The 23278-nt window shown below is 37.8% G+C and overlaps 1 long non-coding RNA gene across 1 annotated transcript; it reads left to right on the top strand.

Annotated features, from left to right (window-relative positions):
• The first annotated feature begins 16736 nt into the window (after nt 1–16736).
• On the top strand, nt 16737–22928 carry LOC119878188. Its single transcript, XR_005386683.1, has 2 exons — nt 16737–21227; nt 22516–22928. It is a non-coding gene; the product is annotated as an uncharacterized LOC119878188 (long non-coding RNA).
• Nucleotides 22929–23278: the final 350 nt, after the last annotated feature.

Raw genomic sequence — 23278 nt, 5'->3', positions numbered from 1 at the left:
ACGTAAAATCTTCCCAGAAATGTAAGATATGTATTGAAGAAGCTAGATTAACATAAAATTAGTATTGATACAAATAAGCTACTTTAGTAACCCAGATCCAAGTAGATTTTAAAGTAAGATTGAAGGAATGACTTTATGAAAATGTCTGGTCAGAATCTCTGGACTGGTCCTGGAATCAGCTTAGGGATGTGACCCATTCCAGTTCTCTCAGGATACAGAGACAGGGTGAATAAATAAAAAAAATCTTTTAAAAAATGTAACACTTTGGTATATAATTGAAATTCTGTAGACTAAGTATTTGGCTTAAAAAATATCTTCTCTAAAATTTGTAAACAAAAATTTTCAAATCTGGGAACAGTAAACAAGGCTATCACTCGTGTAAAACTCAATAGCAATGTGTTTGAACTGTGTTCTACCAAATGTCTAGCTAAGACTATCGGAATAGAGGGACTGAGTTTCTGGGATTGTGGTGCAAGTAGTGGTTTGGGATAGTTGTTGAAAGGGTACAAGTGTAGATTGGGCAGATCTGTGTGGAATGAACAAATGATGAACAAGCTTACATCACCAGTTGAGGAGTGAGAAGCAAGGAGAGGTGTTTTGCAGTGAGAAAGAAATTCTAGAAAATGAGCATGGAGACCAAAGTTTGGCCCTCTTTCTATGGTGAAGATGAGTGTTTTTTTTTGCATATCATAGAATCAAAGAAGGTACCAGAGAGTCACTATGAAAAACAAGAAGAAATAGGCAGAGTTCTAGGAACCCAAGCCCTACTTTTTCTTCAGATGTTCCATTTTGTCTTACATATGATATTTATGTATATATGAATTTCATGGGATAGTTAAGATTCAGTTTGAGGGCAGGAGAGGAAAAGATTTCCACTGCTTAAAAATTTTTTTTTTAAAATCACTGGCCTAAATACCATGCTTAGGGCCAGCCCTGAAGTTCTAAACAGCTAACCTAGCAAAAACCATGCAAGGTGGGCTCTGAAATGAACACAGTCTTTGTGTTCATTAATTAATAAAATTAATTCAGTTTCTTTCACTGAAATTTTAAATTCTTACACAGATGACACTAAGAAGTATCCTTTTAAATAATTTTAGCAAGAAAAGAGAAGACTAAAATTAATATTTAGGCATATATTAAAAACTTCAAGGATTATCAGGAGTTTTTGTCAGGAGTTGTTGGAAACATTACTTTGCAAAATTAATGGTCATATTTTTGGTTGCCATTTTTACAAATCTTAAACATTCGGTGGTTTTAAAAGAGAAATTAAGTAAGCACAATCACATTTGACTTACTCCTTCCCACAAATTGTATCACAAAAGGAAAACATTTCCCAAATGGGTAGCAAGTGATGAGACAGACTTCTAAGGCACACTTGATACCAGTAGGGTGCCAAGGAAAGGAAGGACCAGAAGAGGCCTTGAGAATGAGGTTAAGTCAACTGGAGTTTAAGAAAAGCAACCATTGGGCAAAAAGAATCTTTCATTTAAGGTTATTTCCCAAGAAATTAGTCATTTATTTTCATCCTTATGAGCTTAGTTCCAATTTAGTAGGAGCAGGGAAAGCTATTTCTTTGACATGAAGAAGAAAAAAATGTGGCTCTTCTCTCCAGCCTTGTGCTTTATTTTTTTTTTCCATATTAAGCTGCTCTTAAAGCTGAAAAGAATCAAAATGAAATTGGGAAAGTGGTTTCACTAAAGGATTTTTTTTTTCCTTTCAATTCTTCCAGCTTCAACTTTTCTGGATATCTTTCCATTTTTGCTCCCATGCAGGACGAATTCTATATCTAGTAAGGTATTTTAAATATTAACATGTCTTTGGTTTTGAATTCCTTCTATAATGTGCCAGTTTTGGAGATAAATATAAATTGCAAACAATATAACATTAATATTCAGACTGATTCTAGTATTGAGGAGTATTGTGGGAAATCATTATCCCTTTTAATATATCCATTTGAGATAATGCTTGGCCTTATTTTATAGTAAACAATTTAAATTTTTCTTAGTTTGGCAAGAATAATTTTATAGTTGACATCAGACTTTATAAATTCTTAGCATTTGCTAGAGCAAAGTAAACCAAACCAAATCTTTCCAATGATAATTTCTTAAGGTAATTAAGCTAAATACCTTCTTATAAATGGCGGCTTATCTTTATTGTTTTAAAATACTTCCATGTGAAATTATCAATTATAGGACCTACGTCTGTATTTAGTAGGGATATTACTCACATGAACTTGCATTCAAGATTAAAAAGAAAATTGAGTTACAGGCAGAAAATAATTTGACTTTCTGTCCTACACCTACAAACTTATCCTTAACTACATTCAGTCTATACACTCTCTTGTCTTTGCGTGTTCCTTCTCCTGGCTATACTCCACTATACTCATGATCTCATTTTATCTCCAAAAGCTGGAGATTTTGACATTGGCTATTCCCTCTAACTTCTGCATATTTAATCTTAATATCTCATTGCCTACTTACTCATTTCATATTGCCACCATCAGTTGATCACATCCACTATGGAATCCACCATATCAGAGGAGTTTCATTCTCTAGAGATCCTCATTTCTCCAGCTGTCCTTGATTCTTCAGCCAATTCCATTGGCTTTTACCTTCAAAAATTCTGAGAGTGCTTATTGGTAATCTCTAGAATTTTCAAGTATCCAAATCCAAGGTATTCTTTTCAGTCCTCAAATTACTTAATCTCCCTAAGTCTCATTATAATATTGATCCCACCATCTTCTTAAAGTGCCACCTTTCCTTAGCTCCTGTGATTCCATAGTCTCCTGGTCCTCCTTTCACCTCTTTGTTGACTCTTCATCTCCTTTGCGGGTCTCACTTCTTTCTGGCTAATCCACTTGTTATGACTTTTTAAATAATATAAGTAATGTATGTTCACTGATAACAATTAGAAACTAAAGATGAAAAAAAAGATAAAAATATTAACTGAAGCCTGCTGAAGAAGACCTCTGTGAATTTTTTTTTGAGGAACTTTGGCTTTGAACATCTTGAAAGATACAGAGATGTGATATATGTGTATATGTGATATCACACACATATTTACATAGCTTTATGAAGCCTATGTATCTTTATGAAGCCTTAACAACAGCTTTGAAAGCCATGGTCCATGAATTATGAGACTGGGTGACATTTCTCCTTAGAGGGTATATAGAGAAAAGAAAAAATGAGAGGGTTGATATGATATCCTGAGTCATACCATGAAGGCAAAGAAAGAGGATTATGCACACACACACACACCACACACACACACACACACACAAGCAGAGTATTAAAGAGAAAAAATCAAAACAAATAGGAAAGTGCTATTTTAGGAAAGTCAAGAAGAGAGATTATTTGAGAACAAGGACATAACCAGTGGGACCAACTGAAAAGTGAAGAAAGACAAGAACAAAAAGCACATACTAGATTCATAGCAAAGCAATTTCTAATAACCTCAGAAAAGAGATGAGGAAATGAAGACAGCTAGTGAGGCCACTCTGGAAAGTTTGGCAGAGAAGAAGAGGGAACAAGAATGGTAGCTGAAAGGGGAGGTAAAGGCAGATTGGGTGGTTTTTTCTTTGTTTATTTTGTGTCCTGAGACAGTAGAAACTTGAGTGTGCTTATGTGCTCATTGGCAAGTGCAGGAAGAGAGGGGAGCCAGTGAAGGTATCGGACTGAGAATGATATGGAGCAAGCTCCTAGAGGAATGGAGAGGTAGGGGAACACAGAGCTTGAGGGCATGGAGATGAGTTTAGCCTGGAGGAGAGACACCTCTTGTGTATGACAGATGGCAAGGGGGGAAAGGATGGGCACAATTGCAGTGGTAATCTATGCACGAGATGACAGGGAGCTGGGCAATTTCCCTTTTTGTGATTTCTATTTTCCCCATCAAGTAGGAGGCAAAGGCACAGGCTGAGAGCAAGGGAACTGAAGTAGTGAGTTGGTAATTTGAGGAGAATAGAGAAAGTTTTAAATAGCTGCTGCAGAGAAAAAAAGCTGATGAGAAAGGATACCTTTGTGGATTGCCAGAATTGAGAGCCAGTTGAGATAAGAGACCATGAACATGTGTGCATTATCCAGAAGCTTAGTTGGGATCTGGGATTTCAATTTGTAATATCAGTATGTTAGGAGAATAGTAGAGAAAAGAGAGCTAAACTTAGTGATGGAAAAGCAGCTGACATGGTGAAGCCCAGAAGGTAGGTAAGAGCAGGAAGACTGTGAATATACAAGTGTCTCCTGTGTTTTCAGTCCCGTTCTGTCTCTACCAGAACCTGGAGCTTCTGCTAGAGGGCAATTAGAGGCAGATATGGAACAGTTACTGGATTAGTAAGGCCCAAGTATGACCATGAGAATAGCTGACTAGTTTTATGGAGTAGGGGTAAAAATCAATGGAACTGAGAAGGTCAAATTCTGAGGCTATGGGTGACATTATTGTTTGGGTCAAAGTGTTTATTTTTTTATTTTGAGATGAGATGTCATCTTAAGTCACAATTTTATTCATGTTACCAAAAAACAAAAAACAAAAACAAAAACAAAACACCAAAACAAACAAAACCCATAGTCAGTAGTTCAGATGTTAGCTAAGGCTGCCATTCCCATGATCATGTAGGAAATATTGGCTCAAGCTTCCCTCTGCTTTCCATGCCCTAGACAATGTCTAATTTAGAGGGAATTCTGTGTATTACCCAGAGTCTGATTATTTCATTCAGGTTATGGATTGTTTCATTCTTATAAGTATTTTGTACCCAGAGCTGACATAGATTTCAAATTTCACCCTTTTATCTTGTTCTCCCCACTAACTTCTACCTTGATGAGAATAATAAACAAAAACATTCTTATAAAGTCATTGTATACAAGCAAAAAAATTTAATTAAAAAAATCAAGATTTGTAGTGATGGAAGGAAATATACATTGTAGCAATGCAACAACTTCAAGACAGGTATTACATTTGGCAGCTGGTAAAAAACCCATGGCCGTTTCTGAACTAGGCTTTCATTCTCCCAGTGGATCACTTTACTGTCTCTTCCCTTCTCTGCCTTTTCTTCTTAAAAAGAAGAACAGATTCTCACAAATTGCTGATCTGAGTGATTCAGTTTTCTCTAGGCTATACCTTTCAAAGTTAGCTCCAGATCTTCTTGCATATCAAAAATTTGGCCTCATCCTTAAATCCAAGAAAGAGATGATAGTGGCTCAGATCACCGCAGCAGAGGTAAAGAGGTCAGATTCTGGGTACATTTTGAGGGTAAAACAGGATCGGTTCATGGCTTGGATAAAGGCAGTGACAGAAAGCAAGAAGTCAGGGATACTCCAAAGTTTTTGGTCCAAGCAGCTAGAGAGATGAGTTGACATGAACTGAGGTGTGGAGGCCATAGGGAAATAGGTTTTGAAAGGGTCAGGGATTGAGCTCTGTTCATCCTCTGTGAAACTCAGTGTATTTCTTTCCAAGTGCAGATGTCAAACAGGCAATTGAATGGTCTGAGCTGGAGACTTATATATACGTATATTTGATAAATAAATAAATAAATAAATAAATAAATAAATAAATAAATAAATAAATAATAAAATATATATATATATATATATATATATATATATATATACAGCCTCTCTCAGAAAAATATTTCTAAATACTCTCTCAAAAACTGTTCTAACAATAGAACACAGGCAACCACATAGACTTTCAGTCTCTTCTCAATGGGAGATAACTCATGTTAAATGCAGGCATTGTATTAAGAGTTGATATCCAGGACATTTTTCCTGGAGTCTGAAGAAAACCTATAGCTTGTTCCAAGCATATTAAACTCTTGAATATACTTTTGCTTCCTTCTGAAATCTAACATTACGTTCAAGTGACTAAAAAAAAGACGGAGAATTGGAGAGGAGAAAATAACAAAATTTTGTAAATTCAAATTCAGTGGAAGAGTGACAACTGCCTGGCAGACCTCAGGAATCAGAATGTAAAGTCAACAGTGGGAGAAACTCAGAAAAAACCTAGCTTACAATGTGGAAGCCTCAAAATATTAAGAACTGGTAGCCCTAAGTGCCTCTGGAATTGGTCTGTAGGGTTCAGGATGGAGGCTATAATAAGGGAAACTGAGTAAAAGCTAGAGCCCCTTCCCTAACTCCACTCAGTAAGTCACTGCCCTTTCCCAACACAGCAGCTGCCCAAATAAAACAGTCTCTGGACTGGAGGACAGCAGCCCCTGTGAAGTAAAGATATTCTACTGAAGATGGAGATTAAGTGACCGTATAAACACTGAAGCTAAATGGATGATCTGCCCTTCTCAGTCCCAAATTCCTACAAGTGAGTCCCTTCCTCTACAGGTTGGAGTTTGAAAAGCTCTTCCTTGGAGAATCTGACTAGCTCAACACAGAAGATTTCAAGATACTGACCTGGGGAAGACCCCAGCCAGCCTTTCCAGGGCCTCTGGTGGCTGTGGGAAACTGTTGTATGTGAATTAGAAAAAGATGTTCCCTCTGAGAAGATGTAGCTTTGTTGGTCTGAGACTTAAAAAGGAGATAACACGTTTGAGGGAAGAAAAAGGCATCCCTTCTTCCTTGACCAGTGAAATAGTGAGAAAATGAGAGCTGCTTTTCAGGCCCCTTTAATCCGGTGTTTTCATCGAGAGCACAATCCTGAGTGGCCTGAGACCACTCAGATTATCCTACAGTAAAACACAGCCAACAAGCCCCATTTATGTGCTCAAATTCTCTATTCACCCAACAAGTAACATCTGAAGAATGTTTTGAATATAGAAGACAAAAACTGAAACAAATGGAAACAAATCAGTGCTTGGAAGAAACATAGTGTAGCAGAGAGAATGAAAAAAGTGAACATCCTCAGAGAGATAGATAGATAGATAGAAAGAAAGAAAGAAAGAAAGAAAGAAAGAAAGAAAGAAAGAAAGAAAGAAAGAAAGAAAAGAAAAAGAAAAGAGAGCATTCAGGGAACATGAATTGGAAGATAAATCTCTCAGAGGTCTCTATCCATTGAGAAGATCCAATAATTATAGGGGCACCTGGGGTCCAGTCAGTTAAGCCTCTGATTCTTGTTTTCAGTTCACATAGTGATTTCATGGGTCTTGGGATCGAGCCCCACATCAGACTCCATGCTCAGCAGGGAGCCTGCTTGTGTATTCTCTCCCTCTGCTCCTCCCCACCATTTGCTCTCACTTTCTTTCTCCCTCTGTCTCTCTAAAAATAAATAAATACATCATTTAAAAAAAAAAAGAAGAAGAAGAAGATCTAACAATTGTAAATATTTATGTCCCCAACTTGGGAGCACCCAAAAATATGTCAATTAAAAACAAACATAAAGAAACTCACTGATAATAATACAATAATAGTAGGGGACCTTAACACCCCACTGATTTCCAAGCAGAAAATCAACAAAGAAACAATGGCTTTGAATGACATACTGGATTAGATGAACTTAATAGATATATTAACACTTCATCATAAAGCAGCAGAAAACACATTATTTTCAAGTACACATTGAAGATTCTCCAGAATAGATCACATACTGGATCACAAGTCAGCCCTCAACAAATAACAAAAAGCTTGAGATCATACCATCCATATTTTCAGACCACATGCTATAAAACTTGACATCAATCACAAGAAAAAAATTGGAAAGACCATAAATACAAGGAACTTAAGGAACATCCTACTAAAGAACAAATGGGCTAACCAGGAAATTAAAGAAGAAATTAAAAAAAAAATAATACATGGAAGCAAGTGAAAATGAAAACATGACAGTCCAAAACCTTTGGGATGCAGCAAAGACAGTCCTAAGAGGGAATTATATAGCAATACAGGCCTACTCTAGAAGCAAGAAAAATCTCAAATATTCAACCGAACCTTACACCTAAAAGAGCTAGAAAAGGAGCAGCAAATAAAGTGTAACATCAACGGAAAAAAGGAAATAGTAAAGATTAGAGCAGAGGTAAATGATATAGAAACAAACAAACAAACAGTAGAACAGATTGACAGTAAGAGCTGGTTCTTTGAAAGAATTAATAAAATTGATAAGCCCTTAGCGAGACTTACCAAAAAGAAAAGAGAAGGTACCCAAATAAATAAAATCACAAATGAAAGAGGAGAGATCACTACTAACACCACAGAAATACAATTAGAATATTATGAAAAAATTATATGCCAACAAACTAGGCAATCTGGGAGAAATGGGTAAATTCCTAGAAACATACAAACTACCAAAACTGAACAGAAATAGAAAATTTGAACAGACCATAACCAGCAAAGAAATTGGAAGATTAATCAAAAATCTCCCAACCAACAAGAGTCCAGGACTAGGTAGCTTCATAGGCAAATTCTACCAGACATTTAAAGAAGAGTTACTTCTTTAACTTAATCTTCTAAAACTAAACTTATTCTTCTCACATTGTTTCCAAAAATAGAAATGAAAGGTACAATTCCAAAGTCATTCTACAAGGCCAGCATTACTTGATTCCAAAACCAAAGACCCCACTAAAAAGGAGGGGAGAATTATAGGCCAATAACCTTCATGACCATGGATGCAAAAATTCTCATCAAGATACTAGCAAATCAAATCCAACAGTACATTAAAAGAATTATTCACCATGATCAAGAGGGAATTATTCCTGGCTGCCAGGATGGTTCAATATTCACAAATCAATCAATGTGATATACCACCTTAATAAAAGAAAGGATAAGACCCATGTGATCCTCTCAGATGCAGAAGAAGCATTTGGCAAAAGACAGCATCCATTCCTTATAAAAACCCTCAACAAAGTAGGAATAGATGGATAGATGAAACATACGTCGACATCATAAAAGCCATATTGGAAAGACCCACAGCTTATACCATCTTCCTGAGAGCTTTTCCTCCATGGTCAGGAACAAGGACAGGGATGCCTTGTTCTCACCACTACTATTTAACATAGTCCTGGCAGCCTTAGCCTCAGCAATCAGACAACAGAGAGAAGTAAAAGGCATCTAAATTGTCAAGGAAGTAGTCACTTTCACTATTTACAGATAACATTATACTCTATGTAGAAAACTTGAAAGACTCCATGAAAAAATTGCTAGAACAAACACATGAATTCAGTAAAGTCTCAGGATATAAAATCAACATACAAAAATCTCTTGCATTTCTATACAGCAATAATGAAGCAGCAGAAAAAGTCAAGGAATTGATCCCATTTACAATACACCAAGAATCGTAAGGTATCTAGGAATAAACCGAAGAGGATTAAACCGAACCCAAACCATAAGATGCCTAGGAATAAACTGAATCAAAGAACCAAAGACCTGTATTCTGAAAACTGTAGAACACTTATGAAAGAAATTAAAGAAGACACAAAGAAATGGAAAACATTCCATGCTTGTGGAAGAACAAACATTGTTAAAATGTCTATACTACCCAAAGCAATCCACACATTTAATGCAATCCCTATCAAAATACCACCAGCATTTTTCACAGAGCTAGACCAAACAATCCTAAAATTTGTACGGAAATTCAAAAGACCCTGAATAGCCAAAGCAATCCTGAAAATTTTAGAAAAGCAAAGCTGGAATCATCACGATTCCAGACTTCAAGCTCTATTGCAAAGCTGTGTCATCAAGACAGTATGGTACTAGCACAACAAATACAAGTACAACAAATGGTATGGTACTGGCACAACAAATACAGGTACATAGATCAATGGAACAGAACAGAGAATCCAGAAATGGACCTACAACTCTATGGTCAGCTATTCTTTGACAAAGCAGAAAGAATATCCAATGGGAAAAAAATCTCTTCAACACATGGTGTTGGGAAAACTGGACAGCAACATGCAGAAGAATGAAACTGGACCACTTTCTTGAAATAAATTCAAAATTGATGCAAGACTGAAATGTGAACCAGCAAACCACCAGAATCCTAGAGGAGAACACAGGCAGCAACCTCTTCACCCTGGGCCAGAGCAACTTCTTACTAGATACATCACTAGAGGAAAGGGAAACGAAAACAAAAATGAACTACTGGGAGTTAAGATAAAAATCTTCTGCACAGTGAAGAAAACAGTCAAAAAAACTAAAAGCCTATGTAATGGGAGAAGATATTTGCAAATGACATATCTGAAAAAGGGTTAGTATCCGAAATCTATAAAGAACTTAGCAAACTCGACACCCCAAAAACAAATAATCCAGTTAAAAAATGGGCAGAAGACAAAATAGACATTTTTTCCAAAGACTCAGATGGCTAACAGATATATGAAAAGATGCTCAACATCACTCATCATCAGGGAGATAAAATACAAATCAAAACCACAATCACCTCACCTGTCAGAATGGCTAAAATTAACAACTCAGGAAACAATGTTAGTGAGGATGCAGAGAAAAGGGAACCGTCTTGGCACTGTTGGTGGGAAAGCAAGCTGGTGCAGCCACTCTGGAGAACATTTTGGAGGTTCCTCAAAAAGTTGAACTTTTTGCTCAAGGAATTGAGGAATTGCTATGCCCCAGCAATTGCACTACTAACGATACAAAAATACAGAAAGAATACATGCATCCCAATGTTTATAGCAGCATTATCAACAATAGCCAAACTATGGAAAGAGCCCAGGTATCCATCGACTGATGAATGGATAAAGAAGATGTGGCATATATACCATAGAATATTAGCCATCAAAAAGAATGAAATTTTGCCATTTGTAACAATGTGGATAGAGCTAGAGTGTTTTATAAGCAAAATAAGCTAAGCAAAATAAGTCAGAGAAAGACAAATATATGATTTCACTCATATGTGGAATTTAAGAAACAAAACAGATGAATATATGGGAATGGGGAAAATTAGGGGGAAGCAAACTGTAAGAGATACTTCATGATAGAGAACAAACCGAGGTTGCTGGAGGGGTGGTAGGAGGGGATGGGCTAGGTGGGTGATGGGTATTAAGGAGGGCATTTGTTGGGATCCCTGGGTGGCGCAGCGGTTTGGCGCCTGCCTTTGGCCCAGGGCGCGATCCTGGAGACCCAGGATCAAATCCCACGTCAGGCTCCCGGTGCATGGAGCCTGCTTCTCCCTCTGCCTGTGTCTCTGCCTCTCTCTCTCTATGTGTGTGACTATCATAAATAAATAAAAATTTAAAAAAAAAAAGGAGGGCATTTGTGATGAGCACTGGGTGTTGTATGTGATGAATCACTAAATTCTACTCCAGAAACCAATATTGCACTGTATGTTAACTAACTAAAATTTAAATAAAAATTTAAAAAGAAAAAAACTCTCAGAAAGAGTAAAAACATAAAGAGATGAAAAAAGGAAAGATAAAAATAAAAAAAAAAAAAACAGTGCAAAAGATCTAACTTCAGAATATTAGTTCCACAAAGGAATAACTGAGAAAATGGAGAGGAGGAAATGAAATGAAATAGTTCAATAGAATTTCCCAGAGTTGGAGTACATGACTTACCAGATTGAAATGATGCATCAGGTTCCCTGTATACAATGGATAAAAGTATACCTATCCACAAGATATAGCACTGTAAAATTTTAGAACATTAAGTATAATAATAATAATAGTAATAATAATAATGAAAGATTCTGTAATGTTCAGAAGAGAAAGGATAGAAAAAGAAGATAGAGTGAACAAGAGAAACCAAACATGAAGAACACTTTGGGCTTCTCAACAGTAACATTGGAAGCAAGAAGAAAATGGAGGAATGCCTTCAAAACTCTTCCAACTCTTCAAAAATTATTTCTCACCTAGAATCCTATATTCAGTAAAACTCTTAATCAAGTCATAGAAAAGACATGTGAGTCTTAAGAAGTTTACCTCCTTTGCACATTTGTCAAGAGGCTACTGGAGAGTGTGACTCTGCCAGTATCTTTAAATCTTCAAAGAGAATGTTGAGTTATACTTTTTGTTGGTGGTGGTGGTTGACTATGCATTTTTTTTTAAAAAAATTTATTGGAGTTCAATTTGCCAACATATAGCATAACACCCAGTGCTCATCCTGCCAAGGGCCCCCTTCAGTGCCCATCACCCAGTCACCCCAACCCCCTGCCCCCCTCTCCTTCCACTACCCCTTGTTCATTTCCCAGAGTTAGGTGTCTCTCATGTTTTGTCACCCTCACTGATATTTTCAGAGAATGTTGAGTTACTCTGATTCAAACTTGATTTTGTCTTGACCACGTATTGATGAAGTTCCTGACTGCTTTATTTCCTAGATCATTTTACCCCACAAAAGTGTTCTTTGACTTCCTTCTAAAGAACCAGAGGAAAGTCATAGTGATAACCCAAGGCAGGAAATACAGAGTGGTCTATTCCTTCTACTATATTTCCATGGGACCTGCAGTAACCTGTCAGTACTACATCCTGCCAGCGTTCCCAATTGCAATGAGCCCGGTCTCTCAGGGCTCCCTCCTTTCTCCTTAGATCCCATCACAGAGGCAGAACTTGATAGGGACTCAGAGACTTTACCCTGCTGACCTTCCTCTGAGGGCCTCTTGCCTTTCCTTACAGAAGTGCCCACCCACGTGACTCTCAGCCTCCACTGGGTAGCAATAACCTGACTTCTTCATAAGAGGATATCATGCCAGCCAATACAGTGCTGAAAATGTTTTGTTACATCTCACTTGTTACTAGAATCAGAACAGTGCTTGAAGTATGTTTTCTATTAGAATAGTGCTTGAAGTATGTTTTCTATTGGAATAATAATGGCTAAGAACTAAAGAGTAGTTACTGTGAGCCAAACCTTGTTCTGGGATCCTTATCAGATATAACTTTGTCTCCTTTATGGATAATATTATAGAAAATAATAAACATGGGATTATCATAGGTGGCTTCCCCATGCACATTCCTCTTGGCCCCTATCATATACTCCATCTTTTCCCAGTTTATTACCTTTGTCTGAGAGCAGGAGCAGGCTGGGTGCGAATCTTTTCCTTAATGTGCCTTGTAAAGGTCAGGCAGGGGAAGAGACAATCATTTAAAATATTAAATTATCAGTGTACTTCATTTCGCTGTGGTCTTCTCCATGTTCCTTCGCTTAGATTGAATTTTTTAATTTCAACATCTTCCAACCCAATAGAAAGAAGTAGAAAATCTGACCAAAAAAGCATCTGAGTTCTGATCAAACTCATAAATGAGTTTATAGGATAGGGGCACCTGGGTGGCTCAGTGGTTAAGCGTTTGCCTTCAGCTCACTACATGGGGCTCCCCGCAGGGAGCCTGCTTCTCCCTCCGATTCTCTCTCTCTGTGTCTCTCATGAATAAAGAAATAAAATCTCAAAAAAAAATGAATTTATAGGATAATCTTTTCCAAAATGAAGGTAGTTTTATTCAATTATTCTAATAGCAAAGGAGGTGTGATTGAGTTCTGGTTTTCTATAATATAAATTAATAAATAATATCGCTTAGCCTTAACTTTTTGTGAATATTTTGAATTATAGCCACTTCCCTATTCATCGAACTTCTCCCATTTCTCTTGCAAGCATATTCCATATCTAATGCTTTTGTCTCATTTTTATTAATAGCTACTTCATGCCTTTATTTAGCAATGGGGGTGATGTCCTTCTGGACTAGAGACTGATGCAGGAGGAAACTATAATTTGAGCAACTGATCCATCTATTACCATGAACACAGAGTTCTGCTAGTGCCACTTTCTTCCCTTATTTTTTTCACATAACAGGACATGACAAGCCCCTGTTAACATATTAATTGTCGATATAACTAGACCAAAATTATTTATTTGAGTCAATCCTACTGGAACTCTAGCAGAGAAAGTGGGCTGATAAAAAATTCATTTTACTCTCTCTACCCTACAACAAACAACTTCGCATTCCAGGTAATACCAACAATGGTAATTATAACAATCATCATGTATGAGCAAGTAGAGCAAGCACTTTACATTTGTTATTTCATTTAATCCTGGTGAAAAGGTACCACTGCCAATCCTAATTTTACTGATACAAAAAGTGAGGATCTGGGAGACTTAACCACATGTCATACACGTTAAGGAGAAACCAGGGTTCAGACCCAGACTATGAACTCAAAGCCTGAACTCATAGCCACTGTACTCCATAATCTATGAGAACATGTTATTTTTTTTTATTTCCAGAGAATTTTCTTTGTCACTTTGATCTACTCAATAGCAAAATGCAATCCTCAACAGCCCTATCCTCATAAATCTTTTTATCCATTCCTAGCCTCTCACTTCTTTAGCATTCTTATCCGAGAAACTTCCATATGCACAGATATTCTTTGCATTTGATGGGAAGAAAAATTGAAGAGGAACTTGAAGCCATTCCAAACGATACCATGAATTTCTCTGCAGGGCACGCCAAGACTTACCACTTCCTTTTTCTTAAGGAATCTCCTGATGCTGCCAGTTATCGAGGCATTGTCCACTTCTAGAATTTCTAGCATTCTTTAGAGTTGTTAGGGCTTTATTATATGCCCCATTTCTACCTTCCAGTACTCTAGATCCAGCACTCCAATCTGTGTGTGTGTGTGTGTGTGTGTGTGTGTGCACAAAAGCTCCCTATGGGAAGGTTCATTGAAAAACAACGTGAATGAAAAACTAGAGGGTAGACCTACTCAAGTGTAAACAAACATACGCACAGAAGAGGCAGTAGATCAAACAAGTCAGACCCCACTTTCAAGCTCTGTGGACATGAACCTCAGTTCACATAAATAGGGCACACACTCCTGTCACTGGGATGCATGCAGACACCACTAGAAGGCAAACCCCTTGATTCACTTCACTGACTGAACAGAATCAAAGGTTTTGCCCCAACCAGCAAATGTAAAATGTGTTTTGAGGCCCATGGCTCTAGTGAGCCATCATATGAAATGAATTACCAGGGCTTGAAGTCGGGATGTGAGAGAAACCACTGTGAAGCCTCAGCCAGCATGGATAGCTGGGAAGCCACTGTGCAGGGCAGACACAGTGAAAATGCATTTCTTGTTACTGGGCTGCACGTTTGTGCTACAGCCACACTGCAGTGCCTTGCGATTTGGAAAATAGCTAAAGGGTTCACAGTTCAAATGAGCTCTGGGAACTCAAAATCTTTCTGGAAAACTTGCTAAGCTGGGTGTGCATGCAGGTATTTCAGAGCTCATCCGGCTCTAATTAAAAATCATACTTCCCGTCTGTGTTCACCCAAACAATATTGAGTCAAACCACAAGAAAATCTGTTATCACTCAAATTGGGACCTATTTTTCATACAACTGAAATATTATATAAAATCATGAACTGTTAGGTATAAAAGTAAAAATTGAATACAGACACCGATTCCCATGCTACCTTTGCCTCACCTTCCAGGGGATGTGAATCATGGGTCACAGCTGCGTGCTCAGGGCATGCGCCTTGAGATCAAAGCCTTTGATGCTGGAGGAAGTATTCGAATTAGCCTGATCCACACACCACACCACGCTCTGTGCCCCTCCCCGTGTCCTCGTTCACGCCAATGCTGTAAAAACTAATGTGTTTGAATGATGTTTTAAAGTGTTCTATGCAATTAAGTTGGAAAGCAAGCAGGAGGGCTAGTTTTCCTCTGGTGTACATATGAAACTCCCAATAAATTTAAGGTCCTTGAATGTGTTTTGGGGGAGGGAAAGATTAAAACGGGGAAAGTTTTTGAAAGGAACAAACACTTCAAAAAAAGTAAACCTGAGGTGTTTTCCCCCTTATAATATCAAAACTGTTTTTATAGTTGGAAAATGTCTACGGATCAAAAAATATACACCCAAAAGAGTGTACCGATTCCATAATCACTTGTACCCAATTTGCAGTTCACTTTCCTAAGGAAAGTACTCCTTTATGTAATTATGGCGAAGTATTACAAACCGCCCTCACCTTGCCCCGTGTGTTAGTGATTGAAAAAAACGTGCTGCTCTCTCCTTTCTGTTAGCTGCCTGTCGAATGCAGAATTTTGCACTAAGTTTCTGTTGTGTGGATGTTTCTATTTATTTTAAAGCATTCCTGAGTGTCCTAATCTGTTTATGAGGCTCTTATGAAAAATAAAAGCATAGATTTCTGAGCCCGATTAACAACCAAGACACATATATAGTACATTTGTCCAGATAGTGGTTTGGGAAAGTAGTACATCCTTATTCAATTTGTAAAGCAGCATTAGTAACACAGCCTGTCGGTGTATTAATAAAGCAGTGAGTAACATCCATTTACAGCAGTAAATAAAATGCAGGAAAACCAATACATTCATAGAGCAGCATCACCAAAAGAGTCTCAGAAGGGCTTCTCAAATATCAAGCCATTCATGCCCGGAGAACACAGAAACTTCTGCACTTCCAACACTATACCCTTGATTGAGAATGTTCCTGGCTAAGGAAAATGGGTAGAGCAGGATAAATTAACTAGTGAAGAATAAATCACAGCGCCTGGCACATACTAAGCATGGTAGCTAATAAAATCATTTCACGTTGTACAAACGTTAGGTAACTTGTAGGCCCAATGCCAGTGAGGTACATTTAAGCAACTCTCACTGCCTATCACAGGTATTGTTCTAGGCCATCCTTTTCTTCTTTTATTTATTCTTTTAAAATTTCACCCTTGCTTCTACCTTAGGCCTTTAAAATACTGGACTGCTAGGTTCCACTGGTTTAACTTTTAGATTAAACATTTACTAACCATCATACGTCATGCAGAATGAAACCTCGTGGTTAATGCAAGAAACTTAGACTAAATTAATTCCCCAAAGAGCAGTAGTCCTCTTAATGCATTCAGGACTAGAGGTTACTCAGGTCCTAGAAAAAGTCATTTACGGAATAGACTCATAAAAAAGGACCCTGCACTGATTTAACATATTCTAATGGAAAGCATGTGAGTGCATAGTAGATCCTCCCCTCTGCAACCTTTATCTAGCTGACTCCTGGCATTGCCAACACACTGCAGGCTCTCTGTGAAACACCAAGATGCCAACAGCCTGCCAAACATATGACTAGTACATTTCACACTCACAGTTCATTAGTTTATGTAATATGAAATTATATAACTGACATCAAGGGTTTGGGAATAAATGCAACTGACTTGGAAAGCCAGAAGAGGGGGGAACCACAGAGCAACAAGTTCTGAGGGCATAGGAGCAAAATGCAGGTTCAGTTTGGGCAGGCATCCAGCCAAGACACTGCTTTCCAAGGGAGCCATGCAAGGCCTGGTAGCAACAGCTGATACCAAGTGAAGCCTGGGCCACTGGTGCCCATAGGGGTCAACCAGAGATGAGGTGGGGACTGCAGCAAGTGCTGACAGGGCTAGCCTGACCTTAGGGCCAAGATTCCTGCTTCCTCATTCCTCCCAAACTAACCAGGGCTGGACTCCAGGGAATAGAAGCCAGAACCAGACTTCAGAACTGGCAAAATAATCACCATGATAATGAATACCACTTATGGAGCTCTTACTTTGTACTAAGCATGGGTTTATGTGATTCAAATGCATAACCTGTGAAGCCAAGCTGCCTTGTGGTCCAGTCCTGACATGGAAATGCAGTCAGACACAAAAGCCTGGCAACTAGGTAGCAATTGAAAGTAATTTTAATTCTAGTTTCCCTCTTGAAAAACAGCACAATTGTACACTGTTAAACTTCTTTAAAATCCTCTTATCTTTTTTTATACTCAGCACATCTGTCTCACCCTAAAGTTGCTCCTAAAATAACACACCCCCCCCCATTCAAACCTTTCCAAACTCTCTATTCAAAACAGGGTGGAAGCTCTTCCCTCTCTCCACTTTCCTCCTTTCCTTCCCCATTTGTTGTTTCTTTCTCTCCCACAAAGAATCCTCTGCCCTTTCTGGTATGAGTTCTCCCTGCCTGAGTTTCTCTAGTTTTTCCTCTCACACTGCATGTTTGGGTCCTTACAAGGTTCAGGAAACAGACAAAATAGGAAGAGAGCAGGGGAAGATAAAAAATGTAAAGACAGGAAGAAGCTGTGAATACCGGCGCACATTCAACACTTTTTAAAGGTCTCTATTATCTTACTCATCTTCTCAAGAAGCCTCAGAGGCAGGTGATCCCCTTAAACTTATGAGATGATAGGGTTTACAGATTCAATAGTAACCTACCCAGTAAGTAGAAGAGTCAAGATACAAATCCAAGGAGCTATGACTTCAAAACCCACCTTTTTGATGACTGTTTGCCTTTTCTAGAAAGCAGCTAAAATGCATAAGGCAATTGTCTAGTTTCTGCTCAGATAGTCTGTGTTCACAGCTAGAAATCTATTACATCTCTTCCTAGACTTAAAAACTATCAACAACAGAGTCTACTGGAGGAGAGACCAAGGACCAAAGCAAAAGCAAGGCAGGCTGGCCTTGTGAGATAGGCATTAGCTGGGCTTGATGGAGCTGGCAATCTATGTTCCTTCAACTTCCTAAACAACTCTTCATATATATAGGGAAGTTGGACGGTAGTTTATTATCCATCCCATTTTCTTGTGGAAATCAAGATTTTAATGTAGCATCAGGCCCTCTCTCATTGAGGGCCCAGAAAAGTCTACAGGTAACTGACATTATTCATTATAATGACATGGCTATAATAAAAAAATAATATAGTAATAAATAAATAAGCTGTTGGAACAGTTTAATGCTGTATTTATAAAATAATGGAATCAATGAGGGAATTCATGAATTCTTTTGAGTCATCTACTTAGGGGATGGAGGGAGAAAACACATTATGTAAAGGGAAATTGTTAACTTGTTAAAATCCTCAAGGGATTATATAATTTACCAAAGAAATGATTGGAATGTTTTGTTTTGATTAAAGAACCAATTTAAAGTTTGGAAAGCAGAAATTGAAAGAAAAAATAGGTCCACTTAAGAATAGAGAAGTATCAATATCAGGCTCCCTTGGCATCCAGACTGGGACTGCTCTTGTTTATTGATTCTGTAACGACATACAGGAGCAAAATCTCCACATTTATAGCTAATACTCAATACTCAAGAGTGATAGAAGGCTATAGGGATGGGGGTGGACAACTAAAATGTGTGTGTGTGAAAAGAGAGTGGTGGATGGAAGTCTGTGTTGAGTATATATTTAGAAGAAGTAGCCGAAGCCTCATATAGCTGTGTCTGCTTTAGCAGCTTTCATATGATAATAAAATGAGGTACAAGAAAATAAATAAATTGATAAAAATATTGAATTGTTGATCAAGAGTTAAAAGTTGCAAGCTAGAAAAGGGATTTAAGTGGGAGTTATAATACCGAGACACCTAAGCCATGTGTTATAGTAACCAAGGAGAGCTGGCTACTCTGTTCTTCCTTCTCATTATTTTTCAATAATGTTCATAGAGTACTATTTGCTCTTTTTGCAGAGAGAATAAGAATATAAATTAAATAAATGTGTTCATAGAGGTGTGTGTGTGTATGCATGTGCACATATGTATAAAACTGCCTAACAATCTTATATTGATGTATGTTCCCATGGTCACTTCCTGGACCCTGTCAATAAGCAATACAAGTTTATCTATAAAATCTTAAACTCCACATAATCCATTCTCAAACTCTAATGTCCTATTTTTCAACTTCCTGAGCTTCCATCTCACTGTTTTCTCACTTCACAGAGATCTGCCTTCCTACCTTCCTAATTCTTACAGGTCATCCTCCCAGATTATAAGTAGGCTTCTTTTTTTTTTTTTTTAAGACAAAAAGAGAGGAGGCAGAGACACAAGCAGGTTCCTTGCCGGGAGCCCAATGCGGGACTCAATCTTAGATCCCAGGATCATGCCCTGAGCCAAAGGCAGATGCTAAACCACTGAGCCACCCAGGCATCCCTATGAGTAGCCTTCTGTTTGTCCTTTCAGTCAGCTCAGACTGTATGACTATTCAAATGAGTTGCAGTGCTATAACCTATTTCCTCCATCTTACACCTCAGTGATCGGATGATGCTGGAGAAAAACACTAGTAATGTTATTAAAAAGATAAACTGAGGCATGATTCAAACCAGGCAGTGCCAAACTGAAAGTGGTTAGGAGCACTCCAGGAGCTAGGGGAAAGTTTTTAACAAGATACAGAAGCAAAGCAAGGAAATTATTTGATTGGCTATAGCATAAGCTCTTGCCTTATTTGGGAAAGCCTATTTGTGATTGGTTGGCCTCAGGTTTCATATTCTTAGATTCAAGTGTGTTGATTCTGGATTAGGTTTTGGTTTGCTTACATAGGCCACCAAATCTTTAGAGACACTTTATCTAATGGCCTCCTGTTTAATTACTTTAACAATGCAAAACTCTCAAGTCAGGAGCTCCCCCAAACAGCTCTGTTTCCCTTATTCAGAAGACGGTATTTCTTTCTCTTGACTCTTAGAAGACTGATCATGTCTTATTCCCTTTGCTTCTCTAGAATTTTGCCCCTTGTCAGTGAACTTCACAATTTAGGACATTACTCTGGATACAGTATGAATGATTGACTGGGGGCCAGGCAAGAGAGGGTGCAAGGACAGTGGAAAAGTGCTGTAGGCTTTACAGGGGTGATGACAATGGCAATAGAGAGAAGCAAATGACTTTGGAATAAGTGTAGGCAGTTGAATCACAAAGATATAATTGTTGGATAGAAGCAGGGGAGATGAGGTGGGAGTGTGAGGTGAGGAGATTTCTGGCTTGAGCAACTAAGTGGTGATATCGTCACTGATATAGGAGAATACTGGGGATGGGGGACCCAGGTTTAGATAGGAAAAAAAATAGAAATTTTATCTGTAATATATTAGGTTCGAGATAGTTCTGAGATTGCCTAATATAGAGATGCCCAAGAAGCACTGGTGGGACTGTTGAACATGATGAAAAATAAGGACCAGGATGTGACCCTGGAAGTGGAGGACAATTCCATGGACAATGAGGAGGTCGAGGATCTGAGTTGCCAGACATCCTTCAGTACCTCAATTTTATCAGGGTTTTCTCAACTCCAACTTTCCAAATGTTTTATATTTTTCATTTTTATTTCAATCATTAATTCACCTGGACATAATGTTTATGTATGATGAAAGATTACCATCTTTATTTTCTTCTTTTTGGATAACCAGATATCCTTGGGCCATTTGTGTTCAACACAAGCTTAACCCCCAAATGTCCCTTGAATTCATTTTGCCCTGAAGGACTTCAGGATCCTTCCCTTTCTTTTCTATAATCCATATTCTGCATGGTGTCATGAAATTTGTCTTTCTAAAATACAAATGTGATCATGTCACTCTGCTGATTAAACTGTTTAAATAACTTCTTTTTATTGCCTACAGAATAAAAGTCCAATCCCTAAGCCTGTCATATTTAAGGTATTTCACATTTATCTTTACAATATCTCTTTGCTTATCACATCTTTTCTGTCATCAACATTTGTACCCAAATACTACTGTGTAGAAAATAGATGACTCGAATTAAATTTTCAAATCCTTTGTCAGAACTACTCATCTGATTCATAACTGATAGACTTTTTTAAAGTTCTAATTAATTTCTTTGTCAGTTTTTGGTGTCTACATTTTTTATGTCATTTTTTGGTGTATTAGGCATGATACAGTATTATAAGTTTTAGAGTTTATAATCTAAAGGACAGAAAGCATTAATCTACATATCTATTTAATAGGAAAGACATAGGGGCACGTGTCTGGCTCAGTTGGAAGAGCATGCAACTCTTGATCTCGGGGTTGTAGGTTTGAATCCCACATTGGGTGTAGAGATTACTTAAATACATAAAAAACAAAACTTAAAAAAATAAAAGGGATGATATAAGGATAGTAATAGGCATTTGAGTAAACTGCTATGATAGTTCTGATAAAGCAAAGATAGCATCTTATTTGATGAAAATCAGTGGAGGCTTTGTGGAAAAGTTAACTGGGTCATGAAAGATAGGTAAAATTTAGAAATTCAGAGAAGAGAATGAGAGGGCCTTTTAGGAAGAAGGATGGCATCAATCAGGGCAAAAGAAGTGGAGAAGTGTGTGACCTTGGAGTACAGGATAGAGCAGGAGAAAGATAAGTGGCTAGAAAGGTAAACTGAGGCCAAAGCACAAAAATCCTTTAAAGGATGAGTTAACAGACTGTTTAACTCGTTAGTTAACTAACTGTCCCAAGCTGTAGTTATTTAGCACTGGGAGTCAATGCAGTTAGGGGATTGACATAATTAAGTTGTAACATGATCAAGTGGGTTGGAATGCAGAGAAATCATATCTAAGAGGTTGTACTAATAGCCGAGGCATGGTGTGCTGTTGGCTTGGCCTAGAGGCAGAAAAGTCAGAAAGAATGCAAGACAAATTTCAAAGCAGACTCCATAGCAGTTAGATGACCAAAGAAAGGTGGGAGAAATAGGTCTATCTCAGCTTCAGGAAATAAAATGGTAAGCATTTCATGAGAAATCTCGGTCTGGTTAAGTACCATTTATATTTGCATTTGCCTAAATGGCATTTCTTGTCCTTTTTTCTTTTCTTTTCTTTGTTTTTTTTTTTTTTTTGGTGACTTTTAAAAACATTTAATATTAAAAATTGTTTTCAAAGCCTAACTTTATGCCTTGAGATTAATGGTTTTATACTTTGTTTCCCTCTCCGCCCTCCTCTTTTACATGTGACAGCTACTGCTGGGTATGATTGGGTCTTCTGACCAGGACCTCCAGGAAGCCGCAGCTGGATGTATATCCAACATACGCAGACTGGCTCTTGCTATAGACAAGGCAAGATACACTTGAAATGTGCACAGACGTTACAAACTACCAAATTTTACATGACAGGGAACATGTCAGTCCCATGGCCAAGAAGCCTAGATCAGGAAGCATGTTGAGCAAATGTTTTACAGACAGATAAATGTCTGAATGAAAACACAGGAATTAAAAATGCAAAGGATACTCTTCATCCAAAAATTGCATAGATATTTTTGTTCTATTTAATATTTTGGGGATATGCCATGTAATGAAATGTAAAGCTAATAAAATTGTGATACTTTTGTTTGTGATGATTTTAATAAAAGATATGGCCTTCCTGGTGTGCAGTCCTATAGTCATTCTGCATGTCTTTAGAATTTTCCTTCTGTTAAACCTATCTCACTGCCCTGTCATTATGGTTTTGTCTGTTTGATCACTTGCAACCCACGGGAGAGCTCTAAGGAGATGTGCTGATTTCACGAACTGTTATTAAATAGAATTTAGAGTCAGGCAGCGGGACCTAGAGAGATCATCCTGAGGTCATTCTAGATTTCTCCTAAATACTATCAGACATCGGAGAAGTTAATGTATGGCTGTCACTGTACCAGATAATGTAAATCACAAAAACATAAGCAATGAGTGGGATTTTTACTTTTAGACTTACGAAGCATAAACAATTATGTTTTATTTCCCTCAC

The sequence above is a fragment of the Canis lupus genome, unplaced genomic scaffold (genome assembly GCF_011100685.1).
Source record: "Canis lupus familiaris isolate Mischka breed German Shepherd unplaced genomic scaffold, alternate assembly UU_Cfam_GSD_1.0 chrUn_S114H274, whole genome shotgun sequence".
Lineage (NCBI taxonomy): Eukaryota > Metazoa > Chordata > Mammalia > Carnivora > Canidae > Canis > Canis lupus.
This window is presented reverse-complemented; position numbering and strand designations above follow the sequence as displayed.